At 40.1% G+C, this 15,999-nt stretch overlaps 1 protein-coding gene across 3 annotated transcripts in view; it reads left to right on the plus strand.

The window, feature by feature from the left end:
* Positions 1-15,999, plus strand: part of NRXN3 (neurexin 3) — a 1,427,156-nt gene that overhangs the window by 1,228,192 nt on the left and 182,965 nt on the right. The window lies entirely within an intron of this gene.

Consider the following 15,999-nt stretch of genomic DNA (forward strand, 5'->3'; position numbering starts at 1 on the left):
ATAGTTGTGCTGCCCTAAAGAGTCAGGGCTGGTGCCTTGATGTAATGACAACAAAGCAGATCTCTGAGTCTCTTAGAAGGGAGACAGAAGTTCATGATATAAAGAAAGTTCCACAGGCATGCTGAAAATCTTACCAATTAGGATTGAAATTTCTTTGCTTATAAGTCATATGTAACATTTCTCTAATATTTTTTTCTGCAACCCAAATGTCCCAAACCCCAGCACATCTGGATCCAACAGGTATATATTGCTAAGAATTTCAGCAGTCAGAAGAAATAGTGGTAGTTGTTAATCTGATTAAGAAGAGGCAGTTTCAACATGACTATAAAGTGAACATTTTGACCTGTGGTAGCTCTCTTATGCACAGATCCCACACTCGGACATGCTGGTGTGCAGTTTGGGTGTTTTTTGTTGAGTTTTAGATGTTCAGCTTATTGTTGTTTCAAGGGGAGAGGTCTGGGGGCATCTGTCACTCCACCATGTTTCCTTTCCAATCTAAAGTGAACATTTTGAAATTCCCAAGTGTATACCAAACTTCAAATAACAAGTCCTCTTTAGAGGCCTGAGGATTGGCTCTCTAGCTCCTCTTAAGAGTCCATCTGTATTGGTAGGGTTGCCTGGACAGGGTTTATTTGGACTTTTAAATTTAACTTTAGGTGGTGAGCATGCAATGTAATATATAAATGATGTGTTATTGAATTGTACACTTGAACCTATATAATTTTATTAACCAATATCACGCCAATGAATTTAATTTTAAAAAAGAAAGAAAAAAGATGATTCCCCCATCTGCACTATACTATGAAGCAACTGCTATTTCCAGGGAAGGAAATATTGGGGTGACATATCTTGTGCCTTCTCTCCAATTTCTTATCTAGTCGGTGGGATTGGATGAAGGATCTGTACATGTCTGATGAGACCCCCTTCCCTCTCTTTATCCTGTTCAGAAGGTTCATCTCCCTATGCTGGGCATACCCAGGCTAGTTTCATCTTTGCAAGGGACAGTGGGAGAAGGGAACAGGACTAGAAATATGAGTAGGAGCCTGATGTGTGGCCAGGGCCACGTCTCGTCCCAGACCTACTCCACAATCTGGTCCCTAGTTCAGCTCCACAAGCAATAAGGTTTCCTGGTCCTTTAGCCTGTGTCTGTTTCTCAATTGGCTTGAAATTCAGAATGGAGACGGCAATGATTTATTGCTCACTTAAACCTCAACATGGTAGAGTAGCGATTCTGTTTTTCTAGCTGTTATATTGCAAGGAACATTTTTTATTTATTTGGCAAGTGTGTTATATAACTAAAATAATTTTTTTCAGTATCATGGTCTGCTCAAAATTAAATAGTTCTAGAGCAGTGGCCTACATTAAATTTTTCTTGACGGTTATAGCCATACAGATATATGAACTCACAGAACTAAGTGCGTTTGCATAAAATTTATATGCACCTTTCAATACTGAATGGTCTGCTCTTATGCAACTTTCAATAACTCATTTTATTATCATTACCTTTGAAGGTATTTATTAATGTTATCATTTATTGGCTAAATGTACAATTCCTATTGGTGTGTTTCTGAGTCAAGGTGAAGGTAGCTACCACACTGCAGATTCAGAAAGCAGTCTATTTTGTTTAAATCGGACCTTTGGACCTTCATAGGAGACTGCCTAACAGTGATAGATTTTGTTGTCGAGTTTCAGTCCATGGAAAGTACATTAAAACCTTGAGCTGAGCCATCTCTCTGACGCGGCAGTTGGGTCATTACAATTTGGCAGGCACTTTAGATGCGTGTGTGATTTTATTATCGAGTTTGCTTAATTCATCCCAGTCCTTCAAAGCGGAAGAGATCTAAATTTCCTTGAGCATCATATATTAATTAGGTGCCTGTATATTTTGTTTTATCCTCATAACAACCTTTTGTGATAGATAATATTTTCCCAGCATTAAAGATTATAAAATTGATGCTTAGAGAATTTAACCAATTTGGTCAAGAACATGTAGTAAGTGATAGAGTTAAGGTCCAAAGCCAGACCTGTCCTTCTCAAAAGCCTATGATCGTTATAGTACATTAGGAGTTAAAAAAAAAAAAAAAACAGAAAAGTCTGCAAGGGGCAGGCTGATAATAAAAGTGATTAAAATGGATTAGGATATAAGGAAATTTTTTTTTTTCTTGAAACCCATGGCCCTCTTAATCTATCTTTTGTTGAGATTCAGAGAAGTTGCCAATCATATGGTGATAAAAGCATTTTCCCATCTTCTTTACCCCACTATATGAAAAAAAGAAAAAATTGGGAAAACTTGATAAATGGCAACCGACACTCAGCCTTTGCATCTGACGATAGGGAGTGGTGGAGATTGTGGTGAATTGGAGAACTTGTGCCTTTCTCCCCAATCATCGCTGATCTTTGTCTTTTCAAAATATTATCCCAGTGTTGCTAAATCTTACCATTTTCAAAATAACTTAGACATCTAACTATTCATGAGAGCCCGTCTCATTTTTAAATGTTGAAGATTAATCCACATTTTAAAAAATACTATGGGTTACCCCTTTTAAAAAATAATATACATCTGAGGGTCTGATCTAGACTGTAGGTTCCGAATTTGTAAACTCTTGCATTACACAATACTGCTAATAAGTACTACTAGAGAAAAATAATCAACAGACAAAAATTAAACCCCAAACGGTTTTTACTACCCTTCCAAGAAGTGTGCCCCACAAATTCAGTACATTGTGTATACAGTGCCACTCTGGGGTAGGTGCGTGACTCCCAGTCCTCTCTCTGTCCTTCACCAGCATGGAGATGAGACATGTGTGTCATGGGTACTTGAGCACTCATTTCTGTGTATTTATTGGGTAGACCTAGTTGTCTGGTGAGCAGAGGTGGTATGTATGGGTCATCAGCAGCCATCCTCTGGCCATTTAATCAGAAATGCATTCAGCTGTCTGATAAGGAAGGTGTCTCTGCTTATAGCTAGGTGTTTGCCTCTTTAAATTTGCCTGAAGAAAAGTTTCTCGAAGTCACTACAAAGTAGAGTGCTAAGAAATACACCTATATTTGAGAGTCTGAGAGACTGTTTTTCTGTATTCTTTCACATGAGACTTGGTGGATAGGTTTTGTTACATTCATTTAATCCCTTGTCTATGTCGCTATTTCTTCTTTTCCTCTCCTTTTTTTTCTCCTTTTCTCTGACCCTAATCATGGCCTTAAATGACTCACAGGTGTCACTGGGCATGTATATGACCAGTTAGCAACAATACAATAACTGCTTACTGCTGAAACGTGGGTGCTCTAGTATCACTCAGATGATGTCTTCCCTCACGGCCTCTGAACCTCTGGGCCACGGTCAGGTATAAATACAGCACAAATCATTGCCATGCTAAACAGCTAAAGCTCTTCCCCTGCTGGAAGAGAGATGCCTACAGCAGAAAACGGGAGTTAGCAGAGTACTCTTGGGAAATAAAAGATTTTATTTCTATTTATTTTGAGTCTATAGTTTTCTAAACCCCATAAATGTAACTGTGCCATCATCAAGGAAATATAAGCCAGGAGGTATGGGGAGGGTCCTTCGGGCAAGAGATAAAATATTCTCTAAGATGTAACATGTTTGTGAACCTTAAAATATGCTTTCTCTTTGTATATGTTAAGCCCCAAAAGTCTACCTTCACATTCAAAGGTTTTTGTCTCAGCAAAATTAGTGGAGATTTAGAAAGCAGACCAGCTGGTTGATAATCTAAAATTTTTTATGCCAAGTATTTCCTATTTTTCCTTTTCATAGACTGAATTTCATTTTTATTCCAAGTTTCAACATTCTAAACTTCCCCCATTCCTCCTTACATCCTCGTCTGCATCTGCCCAAATAAGCCTTATCTAACTGCTCTTTTTTCCCACCATTGGCCTGACCTCCTCCCAGATAAGGCCTTTTCTGCCCTGAAGGGCACATAATGAATCCTCTGCCTCCAGTCACTTGGGCTATTTGTCAAGGACTGACTGTGGATGTTTATTTGGAAATATTAAATGGGAATGTTTTTTACATTTTCTATCTTAACTTAGGGAACTGTGTGCTTGTTTCTATTTGTCTTTTATCTCCATTTATTTTGGAATTACATATTTTTTCAGTGCCCTATATTTTTCAAATTGCTTTCACAAATATCTTTTTTTTTTTATCTTCATGATCACCCATCAAGCCCAGTGACGCCATCTTGTCTTACATATGAAGAAACTATACCCAGAGTATTTATGACTTGTCTCAGGACCTGCATTCAGTGAATGATTAGAACTTACATCCAAGTCTTCTGACTTCAGTGCCATTGCCCTTTTCACAGTACCACAGCGAGGTTTTCACTCTTGAGCACTGAATGATGCCGAATCCATTCTTCTAGCTTCCGATGGGCCCTATACGGAGTGTATGATCAGTAGGTACTTGACTACAAAACGTCTATGACTTGACTCTGACTTATGCAACATTGATTTAGAGAAATAAAGGTATTGCTCTAAGAATATAATTGTGGGGGGAAAATAATATCATTGTGTGTAAAGACCATCAATTTCCTAAATCTAGTGCAAATCAAAAATGGATGGTGGTTGTAGTATAGCCTATCCAGAAGTGTCCCTAAGAGACTATGAAGAGAGGGTAGCCTCCCAAAGGACAGAGCTCAAACATTACCCTGACCAGCAGTCACTGCACTGAGGAGAAGGCAGGAAAATCAAATTGGGTTTCTCTGGAAGTCTGGCATCTTGGATACCTCAACGGTTAAAATTGTGTTTAATGGGAACCAAATGGTTCAAGGAACTGGTAACTGAATGGAGTAGAGTCTCCCTTTAGGACTTTAGTTTGAGTCTAATCCAAATAAAGAAGCAGGGTGACATTGAATCTCTCACCTCCAGGTCCACAGAGCTGTCCTCCTTGGGCCACAGAGGCTTGTTACATGTCCTGAAGACTGTTCAATAGACTACATGAAATAAATGAGCAGCCATTGTCCCATGATGTGTGGGTATTGTCTACATTTTCAAAAGCACTCTCCCATTGCAAAATTGAAAAGCAGGAAATGAACCATGAATGGATGATGCAACCATGGAAGCACTGAAGAGTGACTTGCTGGGGGATGCAAAGATGCTTTTCACCATTCTGTCAGGTGCTCAGCTGAACATTGAACCCCCCTACATGGAGAAAGACATAGAAAGTGAAAATGCATTTTCTGCCCTCACAATGCTTGTGGTCTGATTAGGGAAAAGAACTGTTCCATTAAAAAAATTAAAATGGATCAACCCAAACAACTGTTTTTATTGTTGAACCATACCATAGAGATTGTGGGATAGCTAGAGGAGAAATCGAGTTAATCAAAGTTGGTTCTGGGAGAACGTGTGTGTGGAATTGTATTCAGCTCTCTACACCTATGCATGTTGGCTAGGAAAGCTGGATTCTCTGGCACAATGAAGTCTCTTCTCAAAAGAGGAAAGAGTACCTTGTTTAGCTTTGGGCTGAGCCAGGCCTAGGAGCTCTGTCCTGTGTTGGGGTTATTCTTGCATCAGTCATTCTTTAATGACTAATCAGTTGCATTTCTTGGAGCTCAGGTCGACTCTAGATCATTCCAATGTTTTATTCACCCTGGAATCTGTAGTTAGTTCTGAGTCAGGTCTGCGATTGATTCACAGTCCTGGGAGGCCTTTTGTGCAAGTGAAGCCTCTGGGGCAATATTTACTGTCCAGGGAATGTCCAAGGGCTGGATTAGAACTTGACTGCAGATGCCTTTTAATGGACACAGAGAGGCTTAGATTCTCCTGAGCCATTATCACTTTACTTAAAACACGAAGAAGAGAGTCATAGAAACCAGCTTTAGAGTATTTAAGTTTTAAGGTCTTGTTCAAACACAGACACAGATGTACATGCTTACATGGGATCTACACACACACACACACACAGACACACACACACGCACGCGCACACACACACACAAAACTCTTTCTCTAACATGGTATTCCTTAGGCTTTCAGGTGAAATTTTTTAGCATCTTTGTATCAATGAATAAAGTTGTGCCCCCATAAAGAAGAGAGAAGAAGGAATGTTTGTGCTCTTTAAATACCATAATATGAAAACTTCTTCATATTGAGTATGGATTTATTATAAACTCCATGAATAATTCGTGTATTCCAAATTGTGGCTGGCTCCTGAATGGCTCACAGTGCATGCCACATCATAGAGAAGTGATGACTTCCTCATATCTCGGAGGTACGTCCCCTGTTTGGCTGAAACTTGCTTTACAATTTGGTAGGGATGCTAAATTTAAGTAAAATTAGATGTGTTCTCTAATTATTCTATCAAAAGAGCACACTGTTTTGAAATCATTCTCAGTGCTGGTAGATTGACAGCCTTTCCAAAGGCATGAATCAGATCCCGATGACATGTTTTCAAGTTTCCCATTTGGGTTACTTTTATTAAACTCACCTAGGGCCCAGGGAAAGCATTCTTCTTTTCATATCTCTGTTCAGGTGTCCAGATTACTCTCCCCAATGGTGGCTTTGACCCTGGTATGGAGGCCAGCAGGCCTGCCTTCCCCTGATGCATGCAGTGGTTTAAATTTAACTTATTTTTTTTTCTGTTGCTTTTATTATGGTGGTTGAAGGTAGGTCAGAATCAACCTTTTGAATTAGAAATGCTGATATGATCCAACCGAGACTGTTGCAGTAGTGATAGTGGACAAACAGGAGGACCATAAAATATCACCTGGATAAAATACCTGGCTGCAGCACTATCTCCAGGACACACACACCAGCGTCCGGGTGTGCGGACAGACGCTGCTGATATATTACAGTCTGCTGGCCATTTTGTTTACAATAACCAGGAAAGGAAAAATGAGCCCCTATTTCAGTATGCTTGTCGCACGATGATGACACACTAGAATCTCCTTGCAGGTAAACCAAGAGAGCTCAGTTAATCACCATTTATCACTCAAGGGACTCAAGTGTCTTGCAGGTGCATTGGAGCCCTGGAGACTGAGATATTCATTGGGCAGCAATGCTATTTTCTTCTTTCATTTCATCTAATGTAATAAACTGCAGTCCTGGCATCAGAGTGATGTGTGCTCGCTTTTAGAGTCCCAAGCCTTTAACATGTACATGATTCACTCCAGAGATCTAAATAAATTTTCAGAAAGGAATGTCATATCATTATAATTTTAATAACTTTACAACTTCGCTCCATCTCCTCCATTACCAAGACTATTCCTAGCTACCATCATCTTTTGCCAGAAGCCTCTAATTTATTTCTCTGTATCTTCAGCTGCTCACCTTCAAACAGTATTATGGTGAATTGATTTTAGTATCTAAACTACCCTTAATGGCATCTGAGATAGATTAGTTTATGCCTAAATTGGGTGAATTTTTATATATTTTGTCTTGGCTTAGTAGAAGTGTGTTCTATTTGCCAGGTGATAGTTGAATGAGCAGGTACAGGCTCCCTTCCCACTTGACCTTCCCACTCATATTAGAGTTATTCTAAATGCTTAAACATAAACTATTGGTCAAAAACTAAAACGAAAATTATACTTAGCCTTGAATTGTGCAAGGTGCCAACAGGGGTCAGCAGAATTTTTCTGTAAAGGGCCAGAGAGTATTTTAGGCTTCTAGGCCCCATGATTTCTGTGCGGCCACTCAACTTTGCTGTTATAATGCAAAAGCAGCCAAAGGTAATATCTAAATGACTGAGCGCAGCTGCGTCCCAATAAAACTTTATTGACATAAATAGGCAACAGCCAGATTTGGCTCACAATTTGCTGATCCCTGCTTCAGACCAGTCTGCCTCCTACAACTTTTGCATACCCATTCTACAAAGGCATTATTTTTAAAAATGCAATAACCTACATTATATTTTCTGATAATCCCAAGTACCGTACCTCTCAATTCTGAAATGTGTATACTAATTTGTTTTTCCTTAGTGAGAAAACAGTATAGAGTTTAGACTGAGAATTCATCTATAGGGGTGACTGAGAATTCCTTATTTATTAAACCAAGAATTCTTGGTCATTGTTTGTAATTCATGTAAGTCCACCCACCTTGAAGCCATAATGTTAACTTAATCTGCCACTTGAAAAATAGGTAAATAGTAAAACACTTTGGAGAATTGCTAAAGGTTTCTTTGCAACTATGGAATAGGTCTTGAAAGGTTACTGGCTGTTTACTGGTGTCTCTTCCATAGGGCAATTTCTGCTCATCCTTGAGCTGCAATATCTAGTTCTAAGAGAGGGAGTGTCTCCCTTGTAGCCTACTCAGACCTGATCATACATTTTCATGGAAACTGACTAAAATTACCTAGTTCGTAATGAAGGGTCACAGGACTAGATTGGAGTTGGGACTATCAGCTACTGTCATTGTGCCAGGGGAGATGTCCTGGGAGGCTTTCTTAGAGGCTAGCTAACTCATTGCTATGAGTTACAAGACCAGATCAGGAAAATAACACAGGACATATATTTTAGACTTGCCACTTTCTGGCTGTGTGAGCTTGCATTTCCATTTTATATCTATAAAATGGACACTTGAGCACAACATAGATTAGGGGGAGTGTCAGAGAGATTATCTACACATGCTCATTGATCACCCCATGCTCTGAGGGCTAGACCACAATTACATATTAAATATATAAAAATTTGCATGTGTGCACACCCAGGCATGCACTGGTTTACATATGTGTATTGTGTGTGCATATGTATTGTGTGCATGCATACATGCCTTATAGAAGAAGTATTGTAGGGAATAAATTTCAAGTATTGTAGGTAAATATTTGTAGAACAGTTTCTATGATGCAGTACATACTTTATGTATGTTTGTTGAGTGACTGAAGTTTTGTATTGCTAGTGGCCCTGTTGATATCATGGGCCAGATAGTTCTTTGCTGTACTGTGTCTGATATTGAGCAGCATTCCTGGCCTGTACCCATTAGATGCCAGTAGCACCCAACCCCCCATTGTGATAACTAAAAATGTCTCCAGACATTACCAGATGTCCCTGGGCACAGAATCGCCTTCAGTTGAATCTACTTTTCTAGTGAAACCAAAGTATTAATATACAGAAGAGTTTCCCAGACTTTAGCAAGCACCTGGAGGGCTTGTGGAAAAAAAAAAAAAAAAAAGGTTACTGGGCCACACTCCACAGTTGCTGATGCAGAGGGTCTGATGTGAGATCTGAGAGTTTGCATTTCTGACGCTTTCCCAGGTGATGCTGCTGCTCACGGCTCCAGGACCACATTTTGTAAGCATGTAGGTAAGGTGTAAGATGTTCTGGACAAATCCTAGCTAATTTAAGATGTGCTTCTTAATTTCGAGGATTATTATGTTACTGTGAGCACAGGGCTTAAGGTCTCTTTATTAAGGCCATCGAGTGGTTTCCTCACAGCTAGGGTAGAGATTTGGGGGGAAAGCAAGGCATTTATGGGAGATGTGAAGTCTGCACTGGGTTTCAGTCAGCACCGCCCTGCCAGCTGTCTGCTGGATCCTGCCAGGAGACTGCTCCGGGTCTTGGCTCAACACTGGGGCTCCTATAGAAGTGAACTCTAATTTTTACTTTGTAGTCAAACTTAATTTCCAAACAAGGCAGTGTGACATTGGGGTCTGGGAATAGAAGTGAATGCTCAGAGTGGATTTGAAGGACACGATGACTCAGGATGCCAGTTTGTGACCGGTGACTATTGGAGCCGTGGCTCTGACTTGCATCTTATTTACTTGCACCAGCTGTCCTGTCCTTCCTTGATTCCCCTCTTTGGGTCAGAGTTTCTGTTGTCCTAAGCTGTCATCCCTGCTTTCTGTCTCTCTGGTTTTTTTTTTGCTTGTAATTTGAGATGAAGCCATCTTGAGCTATTTATCAGTCTTATCTCTCTTGGCCCTCTGTTAGTATTTCAGTCTGTGGATCTAAGCCGCTTTAATTGATTGACTTCGCACAACCAGACATTAGCAAAACACCAGGTGAGACACAGCTGCAGCCAGAGGGAGAAGTGGATGCAGTTTGCTGGGTGGGTGCAAAGGTCACTGAGACCCGTGCAGATGTAGGAACACAGAATTAGTTTTCAAGCCATTTAACGTGCATTTTCTATAGACAATCTGTATAGATTCTGGAGTTGATCTTGCATGGGAGACAGTCATTTCACATAGAGAAGCATCCCGTAGGTCATGTGCAAAAGCCTTTGACTCGCCCATCATCTGTCTTGCTGTTTCTCACCCAGGTACCCCAACAGCTTCACTGTTATCACCAATTTCACCCCACTATTAACATCATTTTATATCATCCTTTGTAGAGCATTTCAGAATTTGCCAAAATTTTATTCATTTCTCTTAAGTACATTTAACACAGGTATGATCATTCTTCTTGTCTTCATACTGTTGTTCTTACTTTTCATACCTATAGCTTAAGATTCAGATAGTTGAGGGACCTGTTCAAGTTCACCTGGACAACAGATGCAGAGCTGTGACTGCGCTCAGGTCTTCTGATTCTAAATCGGAAAGGTTTCTGGAGCCCAGAGCAGACATTTTCTTCTCCTCTGCACTTCCTGTCACAGCCACACTTAAGCTCTTCAAGGAAGGGGACTGAGTCATTGTCATGGGATGATGGTGAAAGTCTGAATCCTCTCCTAGCGCCACAGTGGGAGTCTTGTCAGTCTGGGTGATTCCAGATGGGCTTATCCACTGTCTTAGGCTTCTTGAGGGAGAGACCTGGCCCCTTAGATCTCTCGAATCCTTTGATAGTACATGGCTCTGCATTCCCAAAGTGCACACTCAGCACTTATTAGCTAACAATTGTCCTGGGTCTAGAACAAGGAAACCATAACATTGAAAGAACAGACTGACGATTTTTACTGAAAGACAGTTAATAGCCATGAAAAGAGCCCATACGGTGTTCTAATGCAGAGTGTTTTATTCTAGAAAACTTTAACAAAATCTTCCCTCAGCCAAAATTATCTGATGAATCAAGTAAATTGTAGCTCATCTTTTTTTGTATTTTACTGATTGCATGTATAAAACACAATGAGACTATATATTTTGGCTAAGATTTATTGCAAAAAAAATCTGAATATGGATGATCAGTTTTCTACTCCGTATTGTTCAAATCTTGCTTAGCCTCCCATGGTATAAACATTTATTTACACAATTTTTTTCTACCACAACCACAAATTCTAATTCCTTATTGATTCACTTAAATCTAAAAATTTAATAAATATTTATTCAGCACCTGCTAAGATTCATATTTTTGAGATACCCACAATTAAGTTAGGCAGACATAAAGTATATAATATATAATGTACATGCCATCATATAAATAATTTCAATTACGACATGTAATACATGTGACCGAAATAGAACATGGTGGAAAATCCATGGATTTTAAAGTCAGAGAGACCTGAATTCTAATCTTAAATATTTCTCCAGGTAGTTGGTAAATTCTCAATTCCTTGATTATCTTTTTAACCTATAAAAATTATATGAACGGTAATTATGAGAATTTGGAAATTATTCAGAATATTTGCCAATCACCCACTCTGTCCATCAAGGAAGTCTGGGTTATGCTTCAGTAACAAAACACTTAAAATATTCGGTGACATCAAGCAACCAAGCTGTGTTTCTCATTCATGTTTCATGTCCATCGCAAGTTATCTTGTTGCCATCCTAACTCAGTGACATAGGCTGACAAAGAAGACACTGCCACAAATTTGCTCCATACAGTCATCGAGAGAAAGTGGGAGAAGTCAGACCGGTGTCCCACTCGCAATGAAGTGAACAGCACGAGGAAAACAGTGCCACTGGTCACTTTATTTAGTATGACCCCGACTTAGAAATGGGTACGGCAGAGCTGGCAGTGTCTGGACCCGAGAGGGATCACATACATGTTGTTCTCCTTGTATTATTGCCTAGCACTGAACTCACAAGTTCTGTGGGAAGCTTAGAAGTTAAGATATTGAGGAGTGCTTCCTTTGCACCTCTCCCTGGCATGCATTTGAGAGTCCCAGTTCTGTTTCTGTCAGCTACAGTTTTCGAAAATCGTGAATGGTGCATTCTGCCGTCCCCAGGGGCACTCAGGAATGAATGAAGAGATTGCCTTCAGGGAGATCTTTATTCCTGAGGATATGTCTTGCCCTTGTGCATTTTTGCTCCTGAAACCTGGCCCCTCTGTTGGTAGCATCTCTTGGGTCACCTCCACAGTAATAACCGTAACGTGGCTGATAGAGGATCATAAAACTGGAACCTGACGAATTTGAGGAACCAGGTGGGTTCGTAAACAGTCATTTTTGATGAACAATGACTTGCTGGCTATTTAAGACAGCGGTTTTCTGCGCCATTCAATTTTTTCCTGAATGCACTTGAGGATTCTTTGGTAATGTCTTCTGATTTACTACTTGTCATTGTTTTTAGTATTGAGGAAGAGCATAGATTGAAGTGATTGCCTCAGTAGCAACTTTAATAGTGATGGGGTATGGACTTATTAAAATTTATAGTCATGCCGCTTTTGCAGCTACACTTTGCTTGTCTTGGAAAGGCTTGTGAAAAGCACCAAGGAACATGAAGCGGGAGCAACTACCAAATTGGGACAGGAAATCAACCTTGCAAATGTTTTTTTTAATGTTTTGTTTGCTAAAATTTACATTTATTTCCACAATATATTTTGGCGACAGTGCAGCCAAACCAACAGCTTTTTAGCTTGTGCTATTATTTTAGCCTACGCTAATAAGGAGAAGGAAAGAGAAAAGAGGACTGGCATTTATTGAGGTCCCAAAGTATGCACAGCTCAGTTTCACACACATGTGTTCTTCTGAACTCCTCACAAGTTTCAGAGGTCGTCTTTCCCTTCCTCCACATATCCCTTTAATAGCAGGAAAGTCGAGAGTTAAAGGTCTTACAGCTTTCAGAGCTGGAGGTATTATTTGAACCATGCTATGTTAAAACCCACGTTTATCCTATTGTATCAATTCATTTATCTCGTAATCAGCGTTATATATGGTCAGTGATTGGATGGTTTCTTCTGCTAATCTCATTTATCTTTTATATCTGTATAATGTCTTACTATTTATAAAGTACTTTCATATTAATCATATTATTTCAGTCTTACAACAGCCCTATGAAGTATGTAAAGCAGGTATCTGGTCCCCATAATATAGTATCAAGAAACAGTTAAGTAACTTGGTTGGAAAAGTTAAGTAACTTGCCCAAGGTCAGTCAGGAGTGACTCCAAAGCCAATGTTTTTATCTGTCACATCTTCTCTGGACACATGAACCAGCAGAGTTTATTTTCGTGGCAGCTGAGTGTGATGGATTCAAACCTGGGCAACTATATGAGTATTTGCCACAAGGCTTATAATGAACTAAGACAAAGAAGTTAGCCACAGATTATAATGCCACCGCGGTCCCATGACAAATGACAAAGTGGTTCCAGTAATGAAATTTTATACGAGTGAAGAGACCACATCTGAGGACTAGCACAGCCACATTTACCACTGCAGGAAACACAGTGGAACATCTGGGTAAGGGTCTCCACTGACATTGGCAGCGTGCTGGCAGGATTAGGAAGATCTCTCTGAAACAGCGATTACAGTGGCAAACGTCTGGTGCCTTAGATAAGGACCAGATATTTATTCTGGCAGAGATTAAATCTTTTCTTTCCCTGAATCTATTATGGATCTTGCAGAGAATCTGCCCAAGAATATATCTCACTGATCAGCCAACTCACTGAGCCAGAACTGTGCTTTGCCACTGTTGTGCGTGAAAAGCTGCAGAAAGCTGGTTTAAAGGGTCTCTTCTCTCTCCCTGAAACTGTTCTCCATCTGTGATTAATTAGTGACTCAGAGGTGAGTTGAATCACCAGCAGTTTTTTTCATGCATCCAGGATTTATACAGTGGTTTCTCAGTAAAGACACGTTGCACAATAAACAGCCCACATTTGTGGGGTGAGCAGGGGAGTAATGGTGTCTGCAGTTACGGTTTCTTAACCACCCCAGTCCTTTCATTCTGCTAAACAGATTCTGACTCTGGTTGTCATAGCTTTGCTTATTTAGAGATGAGGGCGACCAGGTACCAGTGTGCGTGCACACATGCAGGCACGCGCACACACACACACACACACACACACACACACACACACACCACCCACACTTAGAAATGAATGTCAACTTTTTAAGTAAGAGAAAGTAGAAATGTCATATTGTTATTTCTGAATTCCTAGAGAATTAAGGAGTAAGAATAAAATGGATCATAATATTATTAATTATGGCCATGAAAGATGCAAAAGAATCTATCATCAGGTTCATGTACCCATGTATCCTATTTTAATGCTAAGTACTTTGTTTAGTACTGGGAATGCAGGGATAGAGAAAAAGAAACTGAGAACAGAGTGTCACAATAAACAGAGATTTAAGAAATCATGACTACATGGAGTCACCGTTTAGGGAGGCGCCTGAATTTCTCTTTTCAGAAAGCAGAATGTCAGAATTGCTGACATTATTTTACACTGTGTACTATGCACAGGACACAAAGGGAGCAGTGATATCCACCGGTGTCTCAGCCTCCCTGCATGCCGAAAGCAGCCTGTGTTGATCAGCCCGGATGCCTACTGTCTAAGATCAAGACTCCTGGGTACTTGCCCATCCTTTTGTTGTGCACGAGATGTGTTCATTTACTAAAGGAAAATTGGCAAGTTGAGAAAAGCTTGTCTTTCGGGGAAAATCAGTGAAGCGTACCAAACTATATGGAAATCAGTGCCTAAAATCTCACCAGCATCTTAACTTATTGACTTTAAGCACAGTAAGTGCTTAATAGACAATGTATTTATGTATTGAATGAATCAGTGAACCAGATTTCTAAATCAGATTTAGGGAAATCTTCCCTACATCTTAGTTTATATGGGTTCTGGACTTCTTTCCCATATCATTCTCTTCCTTCTCCTCCTCCACCCCTCCTTGTCCCTTCCTCTCACTCCCCCTCATCCCTTTGCTCCTCCTTGTTCTTCTTCGATTAGGAAATCAAAGATAACAAAGACTATTTGAACTAATATCGCGACTCAGTCTTAGAAGGACATCAGAATCACAACTAAATTTTATTATCCTTGAATGTCCAACCTGTTGCTTATCCAATAAGTCAGACAACTAGAGTAACGGAGAAAGATCCCTCCCTTCCCTCCTCATCCATCCCTTCTGACACCTTGCATGCTGCGATATGCTTCTAAGAGTTTTAAAAGGACTGAGTGTATCTGATCAGAAAAGTTACTTTAATTTTATGTCTCATTGGAATACTAATTCCAACTCTTAGTTATCACCAGTTATTAGGCGAGAAGATTAAGAGTTTTAATAGCATTATTATTTATGCTTCAGTATTTCGCTTCCTAGGAGGTAGATCATGTCGCCGCCTCCACCTTCACCACCACCGTCACCATAATTATCACCTTCATTGCCACAGTGTTAATCTTCTGGAATTTGCTGTGTTTTCTCCTCTCAGAAGTCTTTTTGAGCCACAGACATGCTCTTCTGCTGTATAGCATAAGGCCCTAGTACTGAATATTATATCCCTCTGTGGATTAACGTGTAGGAGTTGGGCTGTAAGTGTGGGAAGGATGACAGCCATCTGACTCTGAAAACCTGAGCTCAGTTTCACTGGCCTCTACTGAAGATATATTTTCTATGTGTTTTAGACCTACAGTAAGGTGTCATCAGGAGATGGTCCATAATGCTAGCTCCTCTGCTATTGGCTCCCAATGATTCTGTACCCCTCCCCTTGACCTTGACTAGCCAGTATGTACGAGCAGGCTTATATTTCCTCTCTAATTCTAAATCTGAACTGTGAGATCTAGGGTCCAGTGTCTTATTAGCCTCTCCTAGAAAACAGGCCTAATTCACCTCGCGGAAATGAACTTTGCAGGGTCACTACACAGTTGTCAGGTAGTTCTCTGGTTCTCCCTTTGATATCTGGTGAGGGCAATCAAATGATGTAGCCTGTGCAGTACAGCCTGTGAGAGCAAATTGCTTTTTATGTTTAGGATGAAA

This window comes from Pteropus vampyrus, unplaced genomic scaffold (genome assembly GCF_000151845.1).
Source record: "Pteropus vampyrus isolate Shadow unplaced genomic scaffold, Pvam_2.0 Scaffold32, whole genome shotgun sequence".
Taxonomy (NCBI): Eukaryota; Metazoa; Chordata; class Mammalia; order Chiroptera; family Pteropodidae; genus Pteropus; species Pteropus vampyrus.